This window comes from Pinus tabuliformis, chromosome 5_2, assembly GCF_031772625.1.
Source record: "Pinus tabuliformis cultivar Carrire ecotype Pingquan chromosome 5_2, CPIR1, whole genome shotgun sequence".
In the NCBI taxonomy this organism is placed as follows: Eukaryota; Viridiplantae; Streptophyta; class Pinopsida; order Pinales; family Pinaceae; genus Pinus; species Pinus tabuliformis.
The window spans coordinates 560,525,449-560,551,859 of record NC_142306.1 but is presented as its reverse complement, the minus strand read 5'-3'; the positions used below and the strand labels follow the sequence as shown (position 1 = coordinate 560,551,859).

Genomic DNA, 26,411 nt, shown 5'->3' with positions numbered 1-26,411 from the left:
TTGAGAGAACAATGTGTGATCAAAATAATGCTTATAAGCCATGCAAAAATAGGGAAACCAAAGACTTTAGTTAAATAGCTTCTATACAATTTTTCCGACTCTAAACGTGCTAAAACAATAAGCTAACCCTAAAACACTAATATATAAATTATCTGAAGCAAAAATAGACATCTACAATTGTCCAAACATTTTTTTTATTATTTGTAATTACTTGAGAAACATCTAAGTCATAAAAAATTAACTGATTACCAAACATAGGATAATTTCAAAACCATTCAATACCTTATATGTGACAACCCATTTTCCTATTCTGAGGGGCTTGCGAAAGTAATTCAAGTTGCTAATGTACAAAGGTTTTCTGTGAGATAATCTATTAACTTCCTTCAATACAACATCAATTCCTACAAAATTATCATCATCACATTTCATAACATATTTAGTAGATAACCTCCGAACCTACATCCAATTGGAAATCTCAATTGACAGACTTAAAAAGAAGGGAATTCATAACTTTAAATTTTTATAGCACTAACTATAGTCATGCATTTTAAAACACAAGTAATGTGAAACAATACAACAATAGACAAATCACCACAACTAGGAAAAGCACTTACACCATATTCACATATTGCAAGAGTCTTTCAAAACTACGAGCTCATAATTTTCCATGAGCGACACAATTACGATATCACCATCAAAATTTGTTTTCTTCTTTAGTTGCATGCTTATTTCCTTCCTTGAATTCTGTAATGGTGGATTACATTTAGTATTAATAATAAATACAATATATCAAAATTCCTACCAGGTTTGGTAAAGTTATGTTTCAATAAGAAAATAAAAAAGGGTTTTCCTGTTACGACCCCATTACTCTTTGTAAAACAAATATATAGAATTTAACTATTTGATCAATTCCATGTGTTTAGTTAGCAACTTAGCATAGATCACATCACATGATTATATAAGTGATATGTGCCATGTTGGTATTGCAGTTAGAATGGACCAACTTAATATGAAAATGAGGATAAAGGATGCAAGGGCCAACATGATATCACCATCCAATCATCCATGCTTGAAGTTCAAATCATGAGAAGCAAAGAGGTTTAGTGGTCCCACTCCTTAAATTACTTGTGTTCCCATCCATGCCTATCATAGATCATACTATGGTTGGGTGTAAAGGTTGTTTGAGGGCTTGCTCAGAGTTGACTTTAACTTGGTTAAGAGTGTGTCTTTAGTTAATTATGAATAATATGCTTGCATAAGTGACACAAAGTTTGTCCACTGGGTTGTGGTCTGGCAGAAACTTGGAGCAGTGGTACCATGACCCAGGTTCAAACACAGGCTAACATTTTCCACAAATAGGAGCCTCTTGTCATAGTGGCTAGCAATATTCTGTAAGCCAATAATGGAAACCTCTCCTCAGTTGGAAATAATAGAGGAGAGATTACATTGTAACCACATAAAAAATACAACAAAGAAGTGACAGGAAGCATTCTAGTATTAAAGAGAAATATATGCTCAAAGCTTCATTTGTTATCATCGACATCTTGGGAGTTGGAAGGTTCCTTCAAGGAGATGCCCGTTCAAAAATCTCTCTTTGGTATTCTATGAAATCCTCTCTATACCTATCTTTCCTTCATTTACAAAGGTTCTTGTGAGTAAGGTTCCCCATTTTCTACTATTAAACTTAGTTGGATATTCTGTGTTTTCTCTTGGTCTTGTGTCTTATGCATCATCTTAAGTCAATTATCTTCTTTGATGATAAATGATATTCCCCTAATTGAAAGCAAGACTTTACATTGATTTTTGTGTCAGGAAATTTCTCATATTATATCCTTCCATAATTATTGCACATGAAAGAACTCCTTTGATCACCACTATGCAAAATTCAGTGACCTCAAGTTCTGTATAAACTGAAAATGGATCCATATCAAAACCAGGTAAGATTTTATTACTTCATCTTTAAACAAAGGATAAACCTAGTTGCATAAATGGACATGCAAACCTTGTGGTCTCTAATCCTATATAACTCAATTATGGAAACATACCAAATCCCATTGAATGTTTCTTGTTGTATACTTATGTTGAGCATATAAACATGAAAATATGTGTGTGAAAATTCCTCGCAAGAGGAATTATAGGGTGAAAAATGTCTTCGAATCAAGACTGTATATAACATTAAATGAAGACAAAGGTTTTCCTGGAAATGTAAGGACGACCATATCAGGTGTAAAGACAAGTCAACACCCTGACAATTCTCTCCCGCTACCTCGTCCCACTTCATCGTTCACTCAGGACATGTCAACATGATCAAATAAAAGGAAATTCTGATAAAAAAATAGAAAAAATCATCCAATGATCAATAAGTGCAACTTTTTAACTTCAGAATACCATGTTGAGAGAACAATGTGTGATCAAAATAATTCTTATAATCCATGAAAAAATAGGGAAACCAAAGACTTTAGTTAAATAGCTGCTATACAATTTGTCCGACTCTAAATGTGCTAAAACAATCAACTAACCCTAAAACACTAATATATAAATTCTCTGAAGCACAGACAAATGCCTACAATTTTCCAAACAAAACATTTTATTTGTAACTACTCGAGAAACATCCCAATCATCAAAAATTAATTGATTACCAAACATAGGATAATTTCAAAACAATTCAATACCTCATATGTGACAGCCCATTTCCCTACTTTGAGGGGCTTGTGAAAGTAATTCAGGTTGCCAATGTACAAAGGTTTTCCATGAGATAATCTATTAACTTCCTTAAGTACAACATCAATTCTTACAAAATTATCATCATCGCATTTCATAACATATTTAGCAGATAACCTCCAAACCTGCATCCAATTGGAAATATCAATTGACATACTTAAAAAGAAGGGAATTCATAACTTTAATTTTTTATAGCACTAACTATAGCCATGCATTTTAAAAGACAAGTAATGTGAAACAATACAACAATAGACAAGTCACCACAACTAGGAAAATCACTTACACCATATTCACATATTGCAAGAGTCTTCAAAACTACGAGCTCATAATTGTCCATGAACAACACAATAACCATATCATCATTAAAATATGCTTCCTTCTTTAATTGTGTGTTTATTTCCTTCCTTGCATTCTGTAATGGTGGATGAAATTTAGTGTTAATAATAAATACAATATGATCAAAATTCCTACCAGGTTCGGTAAAGTTAGTTTTCAATAAGAAACCAAAAAATGGTTTTCTTGTTATGACCCCATTACTCTCTGTAAAAGAAATATATAGAATTTAACTATTTGATCAATTCCATGTGTTTAGTTAGTAACTTAGCATAGATCACATCACATGATTATATAAGTGATATGTGCCATGTTGGTATTGTAGTTAGAATGGACCAAATTAATATGAAAGTGAGGATAAAGAATGCAAGGGCCATCATGAGATCACCATCCAATCATCCATGCTTGAAGTTCAAATCATGAGAAGCAAAGAGTTTAGTAGTACCACTCCTTAAATTATTACTCATGTTCCCATCCTTGCCTATCATAGATCATACTATGGTTGGGTGTAAATGCTTTTCTAGGGCTTGCTCATATCTGACTTTAACTTGGTTAAGAGTGTGTTTTTAGTTAATTATGAATAATGTGCTTGCATAAGTGACACAAATTTGTCCACTGGGTTGTGGTCTGGCAAAAACTTGGAGCAGTGGTACCATGACACAGTTTCAAACACAGGCTGACATGTTCCACAAATAGGAGCATCTTTTCATAATGGCTAGCAACATCCTATAAGCCAATAATGGAAACCTCTTAGTTTGAAATAATATAGGAGAGACAACATTGTAACCAAATAAAAAAACAGAACAAAGAAGTGACAGGAAGCATTCCAGTATAAAAGAGAAAGATATGCTCAAAGATTCATTTGTTATAATCGATATCTTGGGAGTTGTGGTGGGCTCCAGTATTGTAGCAATAATGCTACAACTCCTGGAGCTTCCTATCTCTAATTTTATCGACCCGGTAGTTCGTACAAACTTGGAAGCGACGGTGCTGTATGCACAAGTACTAGCTCTTGTCGCAGCTGTCACTTGGTCAGCTGGCACAAGTCCGCTAGGGCTCAAGCCAACTTCTATATGCTCTCAGAAGAAGCTTTCTAAATGATGGACGAAGGCTATCTCAAGGGAAATTGATCTACTTTGCAAAAAATGAACTGAAAGCCAACCGAAACATGAAACCCTAGTAAACCCTAATTTGACTAGTTTGACCTCTATGATGCAATAGTGAAAGTGCAAATGTCTAAAAAGGATGCCATTACTTCTAATGATGTGGAATGCATGAATTCAAACTACTTCCATTGAAAAGAACATTGTTTTTGTATTTTTGCTTAAATGGATGGAGTGATTATGGTTTTGTTTCTTATTAGGGTTTGGCTGTGCAGAGGTGGTGCGAAGGGAGAGAAAGCTTGGGAAAGGTCAGGATGGCTAGGAGAGGTCCCAGAGGGTCCCTAGCATCAGTCCACAGAAGTCTACAACGTTCAGATGCTCGGCAACCAAGTTTGCAGGCTTCTACAGGATGTCTGCAGGGGATCCTACAGGAAACTAAGGAATTCTACAGGAAGTCTGCTAACTTCTACAGGATGTGCTGTAAGTGGAAGTTTTGGGTGATGGTGAAGTGATGGAACGGTATGGGTGGATAGGTAAGGTGGAGATGGAGCTTGTGATGACTCAGGGGCAGAGAAACAGGATGGAGAAAGAGTGCACGAAGTTGGTTGGTGGATAGAAGGATGGAAAACAACGAAAGGTCAAAAAGATGAAGCTACGTGGCAATGGATGAGTTGGAAGGTAAACGAGCTGAACAGAGGTCGAGTAGGTGGCTTGAGGCGAGGTTAAGAAGAAGAAGAAGGAAGTGGAATGATATCGAGCAGTGTAAATAAAACAAATTACTTATGTCTTGCACCAAAAACGAGAATCCCTTAACCTGTGCTACCTGTGCTATTAAACCAATGAACAACAATGTAAATCATGAAGAAAAGTCATGCATGGAATTGTAATGAAGAAGTATGGCTCAAGAGCAAAATGCATGGAAGGATCCCCGATTAAAACGACTGTGTTGTAGCTTGCATAAAAGTGGAAAAAGACTGCGTTTTTTTTGGTGGTTGGTATAGACTGCACCCCAATCCATAAACAGAGATGGCAGTGAAGGCACTAACAACCTTTTCTTGGAGCTCCAGTGGATTACAAACCTCCTATTCTGATCTAAGCAACTGAAAGTGATTTAACCATAAGCTAATCCTACTCAATCTCATTAAAGAAATCAAATCAGCAGACTGTGTTCTTGAAATGCATATCAAACAAGGAAACAAAGTGTTGGGAAGAAAGGAAAATAACACTACAAGAAGAGGAGATCTATTGCTCTCAGGTTGGGCCCTAACCTGAGAGCTATAGCTCCCTTAAAATCTCAGAATTAGATCCAAATCTGCTTGCCTTTATTCATAATCAAAAGTCTAATGTCATGCCAAAACTGGCTTACAAGAACAAACACCGAGCTGTGCTCAGAAATTACAATATCAATCCAAAAGTTCAAAAAGCTCCTAACAAAGGCTACGGCCTTCATATTTATACAAAATGAAGATCAAGCTGGCTTCCTCCATTCATGGAGCTTGGCTGTCCAACTGAAAGTCAAACTGCTGTAAGACTGCTGATCCTGTAGAACGTGTTGGCTGCCTCTAAGCTCGGTGGGGAGAGTTGTTGGAGCTCGGAGTTAAGGTGAAAATCACGAGGAAGGTCATCAAGACCATGGACAACCTCCCTATGAACCCACAATGTCACCTTTGTTGTTTCCTTGTCTCCTTTTGCGTGATCTTTTGCTCTCTTTAATGCCAAAAACCTGAAATCATCATGTATTAGCCACATAGATATAATGTCTGCCCTTCTTCCTACAAACAACACGAATATACTAAGAAATGAATGCATAAGTGATAAAAGATGAATGGTTGAGCAAGGTAAGTAGGCCAATATGAGCCCAAATTGTACCAAAAATTGGGGCTCATCATCACCCCCCAGCTAAAATATTTGCTCATCCTTGAGCAACTTTGCTCCAGCTCCTTGTCCTTGGCCGAGAAGTAGGGCCCGGAGCATGCTCTTCCTTTCCTGTTCTTGGTGGCCCTGCCTCTTCTGCCCCCGGTGGTGACGAGGGTGGCGCTTCCTCCCCCTTTCCTGTTTCCTTGAGCCGGGCTTCGGAAGCCGATTGGCCTATCCTTCGTGTCCAGGAAGTTATTTTTGGGCTTCCCCTCTCGGGGGTGGCTGATGTTTTAGAGGGGGATCTTTCACTGGGTGAAGTAGGGACACCCCCTAAAATGGTTTGGCTGATGGGTGGAGGCTGCGGCTTGCCCGTGTTTATTCTCTTACTTCTCCTGGCTTCAAAAGGTAGAGGGATCTACCTCTCTCTCTTCTCCTTCGGCTTTGGAGGTGTACTGAGGGAAACCAGTGTAGCTGCTGCCTCCTTTTCCAGAATGCCAGCCTTCTCTCTCTTGCGTTTTGCTTTCTCAGGGCTCCCTGTAGAGGGCCCCTTCTTTTCTAATTTCGGGCTTCCTGTAGAAGACCCTGCTTTACCCACTTCCGGGCCTTCTGTAGAAGACCCTTTCTTTACCAATTTTGGGTTTCCTGTAGAAGACCCTGTTTTAGCCACTCTCGGGCTTCCTGTAGAAGCCTCTTTTTCAATGATTTTCGGGCTTCCTGTAGAAGCCTGTTTCTGCTTTCCTGTAGACACGGGTGTCACCACCTTTGCTTGCTTTGCTGCATGGGTTTTACTTTTTGGTTTGGTTGCAGGTGCTGATGAGGTACTTGGGCTGATGTGGACCACCTCAGCTTTGTCCGTTCTGCTCTTCAACCTCTTTTCTCTTGCTGACAAGATGGGTGTGTCACCTTTTCCTTTGTCATCCTTTTCCTCATGCTTCTTCTTTTGTTCTTTCTTCTGCACTGTGGTCGGGGTCTTCTGACCTTTTTCTTTCTTTCCCTCGGCCACTACTTCTTTTTCCTCACTGCTGGAGGAACCCGGTTCTTCAATCAGCATTTTTATGTCTCCATCTCTTGTCAAATTCCTGAACGATTCCCATGAGAGGGGAACCTTATATGAATGAAGCGCATCCTCCACAAGAAGTTTGATCAACCCATGGTGGGCTACCTAATATGGTATGCCCTCTTTTAATTTTGTGGCACACTCAATTAGGGACTGTAGCAAGAAATAAGGAATGCTCAGTTTCTCTTCTACAGGAAGATCAATCCGGTGCCTCAATTCAGTGAGCAACCGAAAGTGATATGCGTACACGATGCTAAAACGGCCTTCACAGGTTATATACTTCATGATTTGCAAGCTAACTTCATTCCATGGTGGCAGCAAGCTGGTTCTTCGCACCCCATTTTTGTCCTCCGAGAATTCCTCCTCCGGTGGAAAGAATTCTTTCTTGGCCTGCTGGCTCAACTTCCTTTCTTCCTTATCCCATGGCAAACCCATCGGAAGCTCAGTAATTTGACTGATATATTGCGGGGTGAGCTTGAGGCTTAGACCCCTGAAGTTCACTGTGGCCAGTGTCTTGGATTTCGGCTTCAGAGCCTGCAAAAATTCTTCTGCCACTTCATCATCGTACCCCTGCAATTTGTCACAAAAAGATATCCATTGAACCCGTGTGAAGAGCTCCACCACTTCCTGGTTTTCCCTTAACTTGGTGGAATCAGTGGGTTCTCGTCTAATAAACCGACCTGGCATGATAAAAACAGCTTCCTTAACCAGAGGTGGTGATTGTGGAAGAAATTTGGTTTACTGAGACAGAGCGTAGAATGTCATGCACATAATCCACAAAACTTATCCCTGAGGAACTTAACACAGTTTAATTACTCGACATCCTGTAGAATGACAGTATAGGCACAACATACAACAATTTCACCGTTTTTCTATGACCAGACTGTGGAAGACAATCCTGCCACCTTTAATAACCAGTTGCATGAAGAGTTCAGGGTTACCTTTTTAATTGGCCACCTTTTTTACGTGAGGCACCCGCTTTCCTGTAGAAACTGCGTTCCTGTAGGATGACAGCGTTCCTGTAGAATGACAGCGTTCCTGTAGAATGCAGTGCACGATTTTCGGGAGAGACTGCAGTCGGTCTGCGCCTTGGGTGTGCTTCTCAATCGTTCTGATAGCCAAAGGCTCGGCGTATCAAACTGCAGAAGGATCAGGATAGCCGCTCGAGTTCAAAACGGTGGTTGATAAATGCATGAGTGCAATCTAGCCGATTAGATTTTGAATTCGGTGGAATCCGTGGCGCGGGGGTGAGCTGTCCCCGCCGGACCGTTGGGTGACGTCATCCCATCATTCAACTGCGCGTTCACTCGCTGCTGCATCAATTCCCGCAGATTTGCCGCCGCCTCTTCGGTTAAACTCGTTTTTTTCGACGGGATTGCTCTCACGTGCGTGCTGCTATTCTTTTTGTCATGGCCGCCACCCTCGCATCCAACTAGACCATTAACTGGCCGACATGGCCGGTCAAATGACCATACGGCCGCTCAACCCATTCACCTTTACACTTTGCAATCAATCAAAGTAACATTCATGCAATCTGATGGAAGGAAGGGTCGAGACACTTACCTGCGCGGCTGCACACGATGTTTCGGTTCTTTGGACGCTGATAAGTCGATTTTCCTGCTGCTGGCGAACTTACACAGGCCCGGAGGTCCATGTTCACGAGCTGCCAACGATGGATGGGATGCTTTAGTTGCATGCGCCCATGTTTCATTGCATATGGCCTGCACTGTGAATGGTATCCACTCTAGCAGGCTTAACTGTTACAGGACTCCCGCGGGATGTCTTGGAACAATTTTTCCTCCTTGGGTGCATGCTGCACGACGATGGATGGCCTCATGGTCACGCTCCCGGAGCTTATGGATGACTGGGATGCACATGGTGTGATATCTCTAGCGTTTTTTCCATTTACAATTTGCTTTTTCTCGAGACTCATCGATCTGCTTTGCTGGTGCAGGTAACTTTGTTGCATGTCGACAAGGATGGTGGAACAAGATAACAGCAATGTGCAAGGGTGACAACAGTGGCTTGCATGCGTCCAAACCGATCCTTAGCCGTTAGATCTCCTCATGAAATGAATTCTGGCCTGTTCTGAGCTTCTACAGGAAGTTTCCTATAGAAATATAGAGCTTCCTGTAGAAAGGTTGCGCTCCTGTAGAGAGTCTGCACCTTCCTGTAGAAAATCTGCATCTTCCTGTAGAAAGTCTGCATCTTCCTGTAGAAAATCTGCGTCTTCCTGTAGAAGACTCAAGCTGTAATAAAATTGCACATACCTTGGAGAAAATGAGTATTCTTGGGGGAGGTGCTGGTGAGGTGTCCTGACTGCATGATGAGGACCCTTGACTTTGAGTTGAGAGGCTTCCTCTCCTCCATAGAACACCTGCATGCAATTTTACATAATGAATCTGCTGACCTTGTTTTTTTTTTTTCTCTTTTTTTTTTTTTTTGAAAGATAACAGGGGCGCCTCAATGAGGTTTTCACCCTTGCCATCTGCCTTAAGTGCCTCAAAGAGGTTTTCACTCAAGGATATTTTTCCAATCTCTTTTTTTTTTTTTTTTGAAAGACAATAGGGGCGCCTCAATGAGGTTTTCACCCCTACCACCTGCCTTGGGCGCCTCAGAAATGTTTTCACCCAAGGATCTTTATTATTTATGTTTTTTTTTTTTTAGATTCTTCAGGGTATGCCCAAAGCAGAGGCAGAACCCTTCTCTATGACCAACACTGCCTTCTCCATAGTTTTGATGAACTCTTGTCTTGAGGGAGGCTTCCTGTAGATCTTCAATCGATGCCCATTGACAAGCATGGGGATGGCTTCCTCATCAATGGTCCGAATAAGAACAGATCCATTGTCATGACATTTTTCCACTGAATATGGCCCTAGCCATCTGGTTCTCAGCTTCCCCTTGAAATCTTTGTATCTGGAGTCATACAACAAAGCCCAATCTCCCGGCTGAAATTGCTTGTCATGGAGATGTTGGTCATGCCACACCTTTCTCTGAAGTTGAACTACTTCTGAGTGAAGGAGGGCCTGCATTCGGTGCTCATCCAGTCCATTCAGCTGCAATATCCTTTCTTGTTGTGCATGGCTGAGATCTAGGTCCAGCTGAGCTGCCATCCTCAAAGTGTTGTATTCAAACTCAATGGACAGCAAAGCTTTCTTCCCATAGACCAGCTCATAAGGTGTGAAGCCGGTGGTGGTATTCCAAGTGGTGTTGTAAGCCCATGTGGCTTCAACCAGGCGATCTGCCCAGTCCTTTCTGCTGCTGCTCACCACCTTAGTCAAGATCCCCTCTAATGCTCTATTGGTGACTTCCACCTGCCCATTTGCTTGAGGATGATAGGGGGTGGAAGTCCTATGCTTGATCTTGTGATGAGCTAGTAGATCTTCAACCAGGTTGGAGGTGAATTGGCTCCCTTGATCGGTGACCAGCTCTCTTGGATAGCCAAACTTATAGAAGATGTTTTCTCTTAGGAACTCGGCCACCTTTTCTTCTGTTGCTGCTTTGATTGCTTTGGTCTCTGCCCACTTTGTCAGGTAGTCAGTGCACACAATGATGTAAGACCTTTGCCTCGAAGGAGGGTTGATTGGGCCCACAAAGTCCATACCCCACTTCTCAAATGGCTCAAGAGTCACTTGAGGTTGGAGAGGCATCTCATCCCTTTGGGTCGGTTTCCCCATTCTTTGGCATTGGTCACACTGGCTGACATATCTTCTGACATCTTGATGAAGTGTGGGCCAATAGTAGCCTGCCTGTAGGATTTTGAAGGCAGTTCTCTTTGCTGCAAAGTGTCCTCCACAAGGCCCATCATGACAAGTGAGGAGGATATCAAAGACTTCCTCCTCCCTTACACAACGCCTTAAGATCTGATCGGGGCCAAGCTTGAACAGATTGCCCCCGATCCAAGTAAATGAGGCACTTTTTCTGATGATTCTGCTCTTCTCTCTTAAAGATAGGTGCGGAGGGAACTGTGCTGAAACAAGGTAGTTTGCTATATCAGCAAACCATGGAGAGAGTACTGAAATAGCAAACAGATGTTCATCGGGCATCTGGTCATCCACCGTCCCATCCTCATCTGCAGACAAATCCAATCTAGATAAAAAGTCAGCAACAACATTTTCTCTACCTGGTTTGTCAACAATGGTCAAATCAAACTGCTGCAATAAAAGTAACCATCTAATAATACGAGCATTCACATCTAGTTTATTCATTAAATATCTAATTGCAGCATGGTCTGTATGTACAAAGGTTTGATAGCCAGTAATATAATGTCGGAACTTGTTCAGTGCATGGACCACAGCCAAGAATTCTTTCTCGGTTACAGTGTAATTCAGCTCAGCTTTGGACAAGTTTTTGCTAACAAAGTAAATGGCATATGGAAGTTTTTGCTCAACTTGTCCTAAAGCTGCACCTATGGCTTTGTTCGAGGCATCAGTGTGGATGTGGAAAGGTAGGGCCCAGTTTGGACCTCTCAGAATTGGGGCTGACACCAACTTGTCCTTCAATTCATTTAAAGCCCTCTGACAATCGTCAGTCCATTTAAACTCCACATCTTTTGCCAACAGGCCAAACAATGGTGAGGCTAGCTTGCTGAAGTCTTTAATGAATCTCCGGTAATATCCTGCTAATCCCAAGAAACTCCGAACATCCCTTACCTTTTGAGGAGGTGGAACCTTCTTGATGAGAGCAATTTTGTTAGGATCCACCTGCAACCCTTGGCAAGAAATGGTATGGCCTAGCACGGTCCATTCAGTCATTAGGAATTCACATTTTTCAAGACTAAGGGACAGGTTCATCTCAATGCATTTGGTTAGGACTTTTCCCAGATTGGACAATGCTTCCTGGAAGTTGGCCCCATAAGGAGTAAAGTCATCCATATAGATTTCCACTGCATCATGGACCAGCTCCGAGAAGATGCTTAAGACAACTCTCTGGAAGGTAGCAGGAGCATTGCATAGCCCAAAGGGAAGGACTTGGTAGGCAAAGGTGCCCCAAGGACAAGTGAAGGTGGTCTTATCTTGGTCTTCCGGGCTGATTTGGATTTGGTTGTACCTGCTAAACCCATCCAGGAAAGAGAAGAACTTCTTTCCTGCCAATCCATCCAACACTTGATCTATGAAAGGTAGAGGGAAATTGTCTTTCTTGGTAGCTTTGTTCAGTTCTCGGTAGTCCACAAAGATTCTCCATTTCCCATTTTTCTTGGGAACCAACACCAGAGGGGACACCCATTCACTATCTGAGATGGGGTAGATGAATCCAGCATCCAACAGTTTTTGCAATTCTTCCTTGACAATGTCCTTAAGGGCTGGATTCATTCTCCTCTGGGGTTGCCTAACCGGCTTACAATCCTCTTTGATGTATATGTGATGGGTACAGACCGAAGGATGGACTCCTTTCATCTCCTTGTAGCTCCAAGCAAAAGCATCTAGGTGACTGGCCAACAGGCTACACAGCTCCTTTTCCTGGGAAGGAGATAGGGAGGAGCTGATCTTCAACGTTCTCTCAGGGCCGAACTCCACATTCTTGACTCTGGGAGTGACAGGGTTGGTTGTACAAAGATCCACTAAGGTGCTAGCTTGGGCATCCTCCACCAATTTCTCTAAGGATAGTGCACTAGAAGGTGGATTCTGGATCAAGGTCTCGATCAAGTCATCCTCGGTTGGGGGGTCTCTTCTAGTGGTATCTAAGGTGCACAGAGGTGCTGAGTACACCTTGTCTTCCTCTCCTTCCTCTAACCAGAGTGGTAAGTCATGCTCTAAGGAGGGTTGGGCAGGAGGGTATAGGACTAGCTGTTTGGACATAGGACCATTTTTGATGGTCATATTTCCTGCACAGCAACTTATGTAAGCATCTGCAGTGGCTAACCAAGGCCTTCCAAAAATGAGAGGATACCCAGTAAGCTTTGCCTTGGGTTGCAGAACCAAGAAATCTGCAGGGTATTCCCAAGAGTCGATAGAGACCAAGACATCCTCCACAATCCCTTCGGGAGTCACAGTGGAGCGATCTGCTAATTGCAGTACTGTCGAGGTCTTCCTCAAGGAACCCTGAAGATTGAGTTTGAGCATGGTATCCCTGGTCATCACATTAATGGCAGCCCCCAGATCAATCAAGATGTGAGGTATGATGGTGCCATTGATGTGGACATCTACTACAGGACTTCCAGGATCTAGGTACTTTGGGCAGATGACTTGTCCTAACATAAGGTCAGACAATCGTCCTATGACATTGATGGTTGAAGCATCTTTCTTCCGCCTGCCTGGGTGTTTGAAACACTTTTCCTTAACCAGTTTGTTGTATATTGGCACATCCTTGATGGCTTGGAGAAGTGGTATTTTTACACACAACTGCTTGAGCTCACCCAGAATCTCATCCTCCTCTAGGTTGGGTTGTGTGGTGGCTGTTAGTCTCTCAGGAAAGGGTGGAATAGCCTTTGGTTCACTTTCCTGTTTATCTTCCTCATCCTCTGGGGGAGGAGGTTGGCGATCTGGTAGAGTCTTTCCAAATCGAAGATTGATCTCCTGGATCTCCACAGCATAGGTAGGGCATGATGTTTCCCCAGTGTATACCTGCTGGGCCTGTCTATTGTTGGGGTTCGGGTTCGGTTGAGTAGGCATTTGAGGTTGCCTTGGAGGAGCAGGAGGTAATGTCTGAGGTTGAACTGGTGGTGGAGGCAAAATGGCGGGAGGAGTATTGTACTGGGGCCTCCACCCCGACTGAGGTGCATTCCACTGAGGCTGTGGCTGGGCATGTGAATGATATGAATGAGAAGTAGGTTGAGTAGGGTACTGAGGTGGATAAGACCATGGAGGAGGCATGGACCAGGAAGGATGAGGTGGGGGACCCCAGGAAGGCATAGGAGTCGATTGGTTGGGGCTGTAATAAGCTTGAGGTGCCCCTTGCATTCCCTGCTGATAAGGTCTAGATCCTTGTGGCCTCCTTTGGTTGAGGTAATAGAGAGGTTCAGTGGGAGCTTCTGTCCCTTGGTACATGGCTTTAAACCCAGGTAAGGTTGGACACTGATTTGTGGGATGGTCCTCCTCACAAACGAAACATACTTCAACCGAATGCAATGGGCATTCGTTCTTAGGGTGTCTCCTTGTGCACCTAGGGCAGAAGACAGCCAAGGCTCTCTCAGCTTCCTCTTTCTTCTGCTGGATCCTGAATGTGTCCAGCTGCATGGCAATGGTCTGTCTCACCTCACTCTTAAGATCTTCTAATTGATTTGCAAGCTCATGTTTGGAGAAAGGGGCACTAGTTGAGAGGAGGTTTCCTCTACCTCGTTTCCGAGCTTCCTTGGAGTGATTTCTAAACACAGTCTTGATGTCCTCGTAAGGCAGCTGGTAAATGTCCCCCCCAGCTAACATGTGAAGGGTATCTAACAGGTCTTCAGGGACTCCTCGGAGCAGGACCAACTTGAGGGATTCAGGGTCAAGTGTGCACCTGGCCCGCTTATAGCTAAGTTGGAACCTCTCCTCATAATCCTCTAAGGACTCATCATTTCCCATGGCCATCCGAAAGATTTCTCCCTTGGTTTCCTTAGACCTACAATAATCCCTGTACTTGGTATTGAAAGCTTGCTACATCTGAGCCCAAGTGGTGATACTATTCCCAGGTAAGCCCATGAACTAGTGTAATGCTGCATCCTTAAGAGTTGAAGGGAAGAGTTTCAGCTTTTGCTCATCTTCAGTATAGTCATAGGTTTTACAAAGGACAGCAAACTCAAACAGGAAGGTATCAGGATATTCAGTAGTCAGTCCATGGAAGTGAGGTAAGGCGGAGGGGCTAATGTTCTTCATTTTCATCCCTCCATTGGTCTCTCGGATGGGGAAGGCACCTTCTATTCTCTCATCCTCTCTTCTATTGTCAGCCATAGCTTCAGATGGAGTGGTCTCTAATCCTTCTTCTGCTATAGGATCTTCGTATATCTCGGGATGTTCACCTATAGGTTCTTTTGGATCACTGTCACCAAAGAAGAGAGAAGGGTGACTCAGTGAGTGGTGGGGGTGTTGGGTAGGAATTTGCCTGATTTATCTCGGTTCCTACGAGGCATGAAATGGAAAAGACTTTCCTTTTTTATTGTTTTTGCTTTTTTCTTCTTTGGTACTTGCAAAACTGAAACAGATTGATCTACAACTAACTATAAAGATGCATAATTAAACTGAAAGCAGGAAAGAACTAATCTAATTTGCTCAAATGAAATTGCAGGAATGGAAATGCTAGTCTACGCTTGCAAAATTGAAACACTAGTCTACGCTTGCAGAAATGAAATGCTAGTCTATGAAAGCAGGAAATGCTAATCTATGAAAGCAGGAAATGCTAATCTATGAAAGCAGGAAATGTCTATGCTACTTTTGCAGAATGGAAATGAAATAAACTACTTAGCAGAAGGCAAGAGTAAGAAAATAGAAGAAAAGCAACAATTACTAATACTTTGACGCTTCCCCGGAAACGGCGCCAAAAAGATGGTGGGCTCCAGTATTGTAGCAATAATGCTACAACTCCTGGAGCTTCCTATCTCTAATTTTATCAACCCGGTAGTTCGTACAAACTTGGAAGCGACGGTGCTGTATGCACAAGTACTAGCTCTTGTCGCAGCTGTCACTTGGTCAGCTGGCACAAGTCCGCTAGGGCTCAAGCCAACTTCTATATGCTCTCAGAAGAAGCTTTCTAAATGATGGACGAAGGCTATCTCAAGGGAAATTGATCTACTTTGCAAAAAATGAACTGAAAGCCAACCGAAACATGAAACCCTAGTAAACCCTAATTTGACTAGTTTGACCTCTATGATGCAATAGTGAAAGTGCAAATGTCTAAAAAGGATGCCATTACTTCTAATGATGTGAAATGCATGAACTCAAACTACTTCCATTGAAAAGAACATTGTTTTTGTATTTTTGCTTAAATGGATGGAGTGATTATGGTTTTGTTTCTTATTAGGGTTTGGCTGTGCAGAGGTGGTGCGAAGGGAGAGAAAGCTTGGGAAAGGTCAGGATGGCTAGGAGAGGTCCCAGAGGGTCCCTAGCATCAGTCCACAGAAGTCTACAACGTTCAGATGCTCGACAACCAAGTTTGCAGGCTTCTACAGGATGTCTGCAGGGGATCCTACAGGAAACTAAGGAATTCTACAGGAAGTCTGCTAACTTCTACAGGATGTGCTGTAAGTGGAAGTTTTGGGTGATGGTGAAGTGATGGAATGGTATGGGTGGATAGGTAAGGTGGAGATGGAGCTTGTGATGACTCAGGGGCAGAGAAACAGGATGGAGAAAGAGTGCACGAAGTTGGTTGGTGGATAGAAGGATGGAAAACAACGAAAGGTCAAAAAGATGAAGCTACGTGGCAATGGATGAGTTGGAAGGTAAACGAGCTGAACAGAGGTCGAGTAGGTGGCTTGAGGCGAGTTTAAGAAGAAGAAGAAGGAAGTGGAATGATATCGAGCAGTGTAAATAAAACAAATTACTTATGTCTTGCACCAAAAACGAGAATCCCTTAACCTGTGCTACCTGTGCTATTAAACCAATGAACAGCAATGTAAATCATGAAGAAAAGTCATGCATGGAATTGTAATGAAGAAGTATGGCTCAAGAGCAAAATGCATGGAAGGATCCCCGATTAAAACGATTGTGTTGCAGCTTGCATAAAAGTGGAAAAAGACTGCGTTTTTTTTGGTGGTTGGTATAGACTGCACCCCAATCCCTAAACAGAGATGGCAGTGAAGGCACTAACAACCTTTTCTTGGAGCTCCAGTGGATTACAAACCTCCTATTCTGATCTAAGCAACTGAAAGTGATTTAACCATAAGCTAATCCTACTCAATCTCATTAAAGAAATCAAATCAGCAGACTGTGTTCTTGAAATGCATATCAAACAAGGAAACAAAGTGCTGGGAAGAAAGGCAAATAACACTACAAGAAGAGGAGATCTATTGCTCTCAGGTTGGGCCCTAACCTGAGAGCTATAGCTCCCTTAAAATCTCAGAATTAGATCCAAATCTGCTTGCCTTTATTCATAATCAAAAGTCTAATGTCATGCCAAAACTGGCTTACAAGAACAAACACCGAGCTGTGCTCAGAAATTACAATATCAATCCAAAAGTTCAAAAAGCTCCTAACAAAGGCTACGACCTTCATATTTATACAAAATGAAGATCAAGCTGGCTTCCTCCATTCATGGAGCTTGGCTGTCCAACTGAAAGCCAAACTGCTGTAAGACTGCTGATCCTGTAGAACGTGTTGGCTGCCTCTAAGCTCGGTGGGGAGAGCTGTTGGAGCTCGGAGTTAAGGTGAAAATCACGAGGAAGGTCATCAAGACCGTGGATAACCTCCCTATGAACCCGAAATGTCACCTTTGTTGTCTCTTTGTCTCCTTTTGCGTGATCTTTTGCTCTCTTTAATGCCAAAAACCTGAAATCATCATGTATTAGCCACATAGATATAATGTCTGCCCTTCTTCCTACAAACAACACGAATATACTAAGAAATGAATGCATAAGTGATAAAAGATGAATGGTTGAGCAAGGTAAGTAGGCCAATATGAGCCCAAATTGTACCAAAAATTTGGGCTCATCAAGTTGGTAGGTTCCTTCAAGGAGATGCTCGTTAGAAAATATCTCTTTGGTATTCTATGAAATCCTCTCTATACCTATCTTTCCTTCATTTACAAATGTTGTTGTGAGTAAGGTTCCCCATTTGCTACTATTAAAATTAGTTGGATATTCTGTGTTTTCTCTTGGTTCCGTGTCTTATGCATCATCTTAAGACAATTATCTTCTTTGATGATAAATAATATTCCCCTATGTCATAGTATTTCCTCTTAATAATATTGATATGTAGTGAAGTTCAACAAAGACAATTAAATGACAATTAATTTCATCATTCCATCACTCTATTAACTCTTTTAAAAAAGAATCTACCAAAAAGAAATGTACAGTAACTTACCAAGGAAACAAAAAACAGGCCACAACATTTGATGATCTAACAATTTTAGACTGAATCCATGTTTTTCTGACAGTCATTCGATCTGAAAAGTGGTTTCCTGTAGAGAGTATCCAAATGAAAAGATCCACAGGGCCTTCTGGAAAAGGTGGAGCTCTCCATTTTTTTGACATGTCTAGAAGTCTTTGAGGTGAAAATATTGGATGTGAGACAGGAAAGGAAGCAACAACAACTGCATGCACATCAATGTCACCATTTACAGAGAATCCAGTTGCATGTTCAAGAAAAAATCCCTGGTCTAACGACGTATAAATTTAGTGCATACATTAAGTTATATTAATGCCATAAAGTTTCTTGAATTTGAAAAAAATTATTGTGCAACACTCGTTTAACATGGACAAGAACGTGGAGATGATATAAAAGAAAATATTGTACTCTAAAGGGTTCTTCAACTCATTGTTCGATAAGAAAAAGAGGTCACATGCCTCCCGTCCACATTCACATGATAACCTTCCAAACCTACACTTAATGTAAGAAAAAATAATTTTCCCTCCACAAATTGATATGGCTAATCAATTGATAACAACTTCTTTGCACGCCCCATCAAATGATTCATCTACCATGTATCCTTTTCTTCTTTCTTATCATAATTATCAGTAAGCCACTTTTCACATTTGGGAAGTTTGTAAACTGTCAAAATGCACAAAATTGGTCAAATACAACCTCCAAATCCCAGTCAAATTACATTTTGCGTCAATTTTAAGTTACATATCAATGGTAAATACAAAAAAAAAAAAATTTCCCACACAAAAAGTTTCAAGCATGATTCCTTAAAATATTAGGCCATGCATCATTTCTTTGTTGACTGTGCAGGGTTATGAATGATAGGTGAAACAAAAACTGATCTCAAAGGCATGAATAAATTGAAGTTCCTCAAAGATTTTCTATGCATTTATTGTATCCCAATACTCTGGTGTCTTAACATTAAAGCTCTTAGAGGGAATTGGGGTACAATAGTTCCTCCTCTGGAACAATACGATATCCAAATCCTTCCTGGATGAAATTCTACTTTCGGCATTATGCAACATGGTATACATGCTATGATATCAGAGATAATATTGTGGGAGAGGGATAGAGAGAAATTATTGAGCTTCATCCCTAGAAGCTAGGTATATAGAGATTGAATTTATAGTTCAAGATTGGATAAGTTTGAATTGCTGTCTATTTTAATTTTCCGAATTTTTAAAGGGTTTCTGAATAATCTAGTTTAAAACCTAATTAATTCATAAATCACATAGAAGGTACACTGAAAACTTGATAAGATTCAACACCAATGCAACAGTGAAGCAATGAATCACATAAGGTCCCAGACCCACCAATAGTAATTCCCAACACAATTTATCCATTTTTCACTTTGGAGGCTATGGGAGCAGAGAACTTGCATCTGCCCAACACAATTTCCATCAATTAATGAGAATCGACCTTACTCCTGATGATGGACATGCCACTGGGAGGAATGACGAAACCCACATCTACCTCACTGATATAGAGAAATCATTTATCATTTCTCATGAATATGTAGTCATGGGCTAATGCGAAAATGAACCCCCATGCAGAAGCATGCCCGCAGATAGTGACAATTGATGGTAAATTCAATTCCATGAGGGTTGTAACGAGTTGCATGAATTTGAGGCTAAGTATCTCAAATAGATCCTCTCTGCTGCTGCTGAATTGAGAAACCCATTGGAGATCAAATCCGTTAATCTCATTTCGGAGAAGAACTGAACTTCAAATGGGTTGAACCACCAGGGCATTGGAAAGCCATACTTGTAAACACTCGAAAGGTCATCAATTAATATCTTTTCGAAGAAGAACTGGACTTGAAATGGCCTGAAACACCAGGGCATCGGAAATCAATACCTGTAAACACTTGAAGGCCACTCGAAAGCCAGATGGGATCTCATCCATATATAAATCTTAACTACAACCAAACCCCTATAAAATTAGAGAAAAATTCTAATTGTTGGAGGGATAGGAAATACCTGTGAAAGAGCTGCTTGTCCATTGACCCAACCAAAACCTGTTTATCGAGGAGAGAACACTTTTAAATTCACATTAAACAAAAGAAAAATTATATAGCTACAAGCATTCAAGGTTGCTGCTAATCACATGTAAATAAAAAGACAAGACTCTTGTAACCATTCCGGCAACCATATACGATAACCTGCCAGTGATACAAAGGAAAAATCTCAGTGGACGACAATTAAAAAGAATCATCAATTTTTGGCATAAGAGAAGTTATGGAAAACACAAAACCCTACTTGTGGCGAGTAACTGAGCATTCAACACTTTGTGAGACCTATGTGTGCTTGAAGGTGAAGGAACGATAACCAGTTGTAGAGCGACGCATGTGACCACCTATAAGCATCGTGGTGGTTTGATAAAGAAATCCCGTGAGATTTCAGTGTTGTGCAATGCAAATGTGTCACTTATCATTTTCTCCAACCGAGGAAGCTCATTATAACTGTTTCAATCTAATGGCGGAGGATTATTTGATCGTCTAACATAAGATCCTATGCTGCAAACAGGTACACTGTGGCAGCTAGGGGAGTTTTTCAAAGGGAAATGACTTATGGCGTAATTAAAAACAAAATTTTGCTATTAAATAGTTATTTTATTTTATTAAAATTTTAAATATTTTGACTCTGTTTAGTAATTTTATTAATGATTATATATATATATATATATATATATATATATATATATATATATATATATATATATATATATATATATTAGATATTTTATGGCAGAGGACTCTTTAATCGTCTAACATAAGATCCTATGTTGCAGACAAGTACATTGTGGTAGCTAGGGGAGTTGTTTTCAAAGGGAAATGCCTTATGGTGTAATTAAAAACAAAATTTTGCTATTAAATAGTTATTTTGTTTTATTAAAATTTTAAATATTTTATGACTCTGTTTAGTAATTTATTAATGATTATATAAAATATTAATCACACTGCGCACTTACCTTTCATCAACAATGTGTATGCACACTGAATCAAACTATTTGGCTGCGCAAATCTTGATTTTTTTTTTAAATTTGAGTTTTTCATTTATTGAGACCATGTAATTTTGATTGCTGTGGTTAGTTAGATATATTTACATTCTAGAAAAGTCCTCTCTATTTTGACTCAATGTTTTGATTTGCCGTTGGGCTTCCAATTTGTCATAATTTTGTTGATGAAACCATCCATTTTCGCACCATTCCATTTACCCATTGTCATCATTTTAAATCATATTTATTCATAAATGCACAAAATTCCCACATACATGTTTACATGGTTTATTATTATTATTTCCATTATTTTTAACGAATTAAGAAGAATTTTGCATGCTTTTACTAATGCCAGTTTAGCAAGTTCAAGTTGTTCTAGTTTTGTCAAATTTTTGTAGCTATTTCCATGGTTGAGGTAGTAGCACCACTCTAGAAGGAAATCTGACACATGGACATTGTTTCTAGAAGCTCCAATATGGATTTGTATTGGTCAAATTCCACCCAGCTCGCACATGTGGACCTCCAACAAAAGATCAAGGGAAAAGCGCAATTTTTTTTAACAGTCCACTTCAAACACGGTTTCTAAGAAATTCAAGCAACTTTCGGAAAAAATACATCGGTTTTGTTCAAAACAGGCCCAATTAAGTTCGCAATGAGCAGTTTTCTCAAATTTGTTACCATTTGAGATATTTTCGAAGTTCTTTGGAGCCTTATTTTGCAGATTACGTGGATTTACTATTTTCAATTTTTCATTTAATGCACAGTCAACAAAAAAGCCTAAACGAGCTGTTCTTTAGCAAATTCGTGGCATAGAGATAAGTTTGATCAGATCTGGGATGATCTTTGATCCAAAAATCCATGAAATTTTATTTGATTTGATCTCATGACCAAAACTCAAGCAAGAAAGTTATGAGTTTGTTAATTGTCTCAAAATTCTATAGATTGCAGTCTATTCAACGAGAGGGATGATCAAAGATGTCAAAGATGATCATAATTTGTAATTGTTGTTGCTAATTGAAGGAGAAAAACTCTATTTTTTCCATTGAATGTAATTTTTTTAATATGGTGCAACTCTGAATGAAATTGGTGATTTAAATATCTTCTCTTGATCTGAGTTTTCAACACTTTGTAGTCCTTAGGAGGGCCCTTAGAAGTATGTGAGAATAGTATTTCTTTAATATTCTCATGAATGGTTTGTTTTACATAGATTAATTGTTTATGCTTATCATAGATTAAAAACTCATGCTTTCCATAGATTAAATGTTCATGCTTTCTTAGATTAAAAATTTTCATGATTCCATAGATTAAATTTTGTAAGTTTTAGAACAAAATATCCATGCTTTCATAGGATATAATCTCATGTTTTCTTAGATCAATAATATTTATGTTTTTTTTTCTAGTTTAACATTAATTTCATTTCCAAAAACTTAGTACTTTCATAGTTTATATTAAATAATCTAATGAATCTAATTCCCTTTTGAAGTTTCCAATTCATTTAAGTTTTTCATAAATATTGAGAGCTAATCTCCTAGCACATATGGTGTAGTGTAATTCGCAAGCTCACGTACCCGGATTGACATATAAATGCAATTAATTTAACATTCAACTAAATTACCCAACAATTGCATTCTTGAAGAATTCTTTATCTTTGCAAATTAGGCTCCACGGTTTGATCTGGTGAATTGTTGAATAATCAAAAGAACGATTGATCATTGTTGAGATAGTTTGAGTTTGTCCTTTTTCTGTCAAAATATTAGATTAATTACTTCTTTCTTTTCATGATTTCAAAGGATCATTATTATTGGTAAAAAGTTAAGATTTTTCAAGGCACCACTATTGATTTGAAGTTTGTTGTTTTTGTCCAAATGAATAGTAGTTATTCCTTTTTATAAGGTAACAAAATTTCCTGCTTACAATGATTCGTAATTCATTACATCAAGTTGAAATTATGGCTTGTGTCTATTGAAGGAGGAATTAATTGTTTGATTTTGGGTATGCCAGAAGTTGTTAAGGTTTAAATTTTGCATTTTGTAGCTTGGATTTTAAGGAAATTAGGTTGCATTTTTCAAAAAAATGACGTATTCTGCATTATCTTTGATTTACATTTTGAAAATGATCCATTGATTCTTGCATTGTTGAAAAGTAAATGAAACCTCTTTCCTTACTCGTCGAAGTGAAAATATTACAATATCATATTCAATTGCATTCAGTTTTGAGTCAGGTTATAACACCATCGGTTTCACATCCATCAACCTACTGAGTAAACAACAACTTAAAGAAACACTAATAAAATAAATTAGAATTTTTATATTTCTAGGGCTCATTACACCTACATTAGATCAGATAGTAGGGCTTTGGAATAGGGAAGTGAGTTAACTTTCCGAAGATGCAAACAAACACTAGAATATTGCAGTAGGGAGTAAATCCATCTATTACAATTTGACTCTGGGAATCTCCTCTTACAAGGGAGTTAAGCGCGAGATCATATCGGACCCAGTGAAGTGATTGAACCTACTTCATCCATCAACCTACTGAGTAAACAAAAACTTAAAGAAACACTAATAAAATAAATTAGAATTTTTATATTTCTAGGGCTCATTACACCTACATTAGATCAGATAGTAGGGCTTTGGAATAGGGAAGTGAGTTAACTTTCCAAAGCTGCAAACAAACACTAGAATATTGCAGTAGGGAGTAAATCCATCTATTACAATTTGACTCTGGGAAGCTCCTCTTACAAGGGAGTTAAGCACGAGATCATATCGGACCCAGTGAAGTGATTGAACCTACTTCATTGGTTACGATAGCATGATTTTCACGCATTACAAATGATGCCGAAAGGTGCTTGGGAGTCACTTGAAGGATAAACCTCAAATTAATCATGTTGAGGAACCTTCAAGGGAATTGAGCTTTGTTACTTTTCCCTTGTGTGTACGCCCAATCTGGAACTGTTCCCCCAGGTTAAATTATTATATGTGGTAGCCTTAGAGATCATTACCTTATGGATTTTACCCAAGGTGACGGCAGGTGGGAAGTCCTTGCTATACTTGGAGCAAACATTGACTAGACTCACTTGAACCTTTTTGGAGGGTATTCTTCACTCGAGATGGCATAAGTGAAGTTATCGTAACAAATTCCACCTACTCTATCTCTATTCACTTTTCACATTGATCTCTACAACGTTGGGTTTCATCACCAAATAGTGATTTCATTGTGAAAAGGTTGTTTGCGTCATTTGATTCCTTAGATTTATTAACGTATGTTATTTGATTGTTTTTATTTTTTATAAACTTTAGATGTGAATTGTGGATTGTGAATTTGAATTGCTAATATTGTTTAAATTATCAATTAAATTCACTAAACTTGAACCTAAGGGCAGTAATTTCGAACTTTACCAATAAAGAAACCCTTTTTAACAGGAATCCTAGTGCTTTTCCTAGCTTTAGAAATGTCAGTCCTCCTTATATGGCTACGTTGTCACTTCCTACATTCACAATAGGTTTACCAATGTGGTTGTTTTCAACTTATTTAGTCCCAAATACCCAAATTGTTCCATCTCAACCAAGTTATTCACCTCAACCCATTTCTCCTTCTCAACAACACCAACCAGTTGTTGACCCTTTACCTTCTTCACCCAAAATGTATTTCTCCATTTATTCTTCTTTGCTTGGTAAAGGCCTTGATGCTAGTAACCATGTGACTAAGAAGAAGAAGAGGAAGCAAGGTAAGAAAGAAGTCAACCAACCAACTATTTCTATGAGTGGAACATGTTGAAGAACCGTCTAAAGTGCGTCACAAGCCAAAATTACCTTGCAAGATTTGTAAGGGTGACCATCTTTTTATTGATTGTCCTAGTATTCCAAATGTATTAGAATTTTGGTCCAAAAATTCTTATCAACTTCCATCGAGGTTCCTAGGAAACCTGGTAAAATTAGGTTTCCTTATAGGTTGTGTGAAGGGAGTCATAAAATCACCTTTTCCCTCACATAGGTGAAGCCTAAAAATTGTTGGAAAACCTTACCGTTTCTCAACAACAACTTCCAACTGGTTACCATATGCTTTTTCCCAACCTACCATTAGTTGAAAAAGTGATTGAGCTAATTCCAGGTACAGTTAATCCCACCCTTCCAATGGAGAGTGACACGCATATCACTAAGGTTGATGAAACATTGGTTTATCCGGTGGTCAAATCGATTCCATATTCATTCGATCCCACTCTCTTTGTAGAGAGTGAAATTAATACCACTCAGATTCTTCTTATTACTTCATATTCTTCTACACATTGGGGCATTTCAACTATTTCCATAGAACCACCTCCAAGAACTGAGGTCATTTCCTTTGATTGGAATAGACTGACAAAGCCTCGTCTTCCTTCTTCCATCCCCTTCCAAATCATTGTGAAAGATTATGGTAAGAATGTATGTCGCATAAACATCGATGAAGGTGCTTCTGTCAATATTTTATCCTCAACTACTTGGCAAGATTTGGGTTCCCCTTAGCTTGTGTCTGTTACACAGAATTTGTTAGCTTTTAACGAAAACATTAGTGAGCCTTTAGGGGTCCTTCCTTAGTTACCTATTACTCTAGAAGGAAAAACTGTCTATATCGATCTTATGGTAGTCCAAGGCCCCTTAGATTTCAATTTACTCCTTGGGTGAGGATATGTCTATGCCATCAAAGCTATCGTGTCCACACTCTTTCGAGTGATGTATTTCCCTCACATTGGAAACATTGTGACTATTGACCAACTTTTGTTCATCGATCTTGATTCGACTACCAGTCATCTGACATCCCTGAATATTCCTTATATGGAAGTGGTACCTACCCCACCACTGGTTAATTATGTGGCAACTTGTCCCATGTTTCTGGTTACCGATGCAAGCGAGCCTCTCATTATTTGTTCGAATTATTTTGACTTAGAACCTACAATTGACATGGTGTACCCTATGGGGGATTTTGAACCCAATTTTCTTACCCCTATTGATTCTCTTCACATGTGTTCTTTCTAGAGAATTATTCTTCCTTATGATGAAGGCCTCTTGGAAGCCATCATTGAGGTATGTCCCTTGACATGTGTTTCTTGTATTTGGAAGCCATGATCAAGTTTCTTTGAGGATGGTTCTTTACTGTGTCAACCTCATTAAAAATGAAACAAGCTCTGAGCATAGTTATTTTCGTTTCAAGCTCGCATAAAAATGAAACCCATCTATGAAATTCATGAGCATAGTTCTGTCTCAAGCTCGTTAAAAAATGAAACAAATCACCCTCTAAATCGAGTCTTACATTTGATCTTGTCAATGAACCTTCATTTCATTTGCCTATTAGTAACTTGTTATTTTCTTAAGCAGATCA

The 26,411-nt window shown here is 39.7% G+C and overlaps 1 long non-coding RNA gene and 1 pseudogene across 2 annotated transcripts; both read right to left on the bottom strand.

Moving 5' to 3' along the window:
• Positions 1-2,567: 2,567 nt before the first annotated feature.
• On the bottom strand, positions 2,568-18,603 carry LOC149160201 (hydroxyproline O-galactosyltransferase GALT5-like; annotated as a pseudogene). The gene is made up of 5 exons (XR_016261353.1): positions 18,453-18,603; positions 18,012-18,297; positions 14,695-14,704; positions 3,005-3,133; positions 2,568-2,846 (listed from the first exon to the last, which is right to left on the bottom strand). The product of XR_016261353.1 is annotated as a hydroxyproline O-galactosyltransferase GALT5-like (transcript).
• A 765-nt stretch (positions 18,604-19,368) lies between these two features.
• Positions 19,369-20,455, bottom strand: LOC149160200 (uncharacterized). The gene is made up of 3 exons (XR_016261202.1): positions 20,321-20,455; positions 20,169-20,223; positions 19,369-20,079 (listed from the first exon to the last, which is right to left on the bottom strand). It is a non-coding gene; the product is annotated as an uncharacterized LOC149160200 (long non-coding RNA).
• Positions 20,456-26,411: the final 5,956 nt, after the last annotated feature.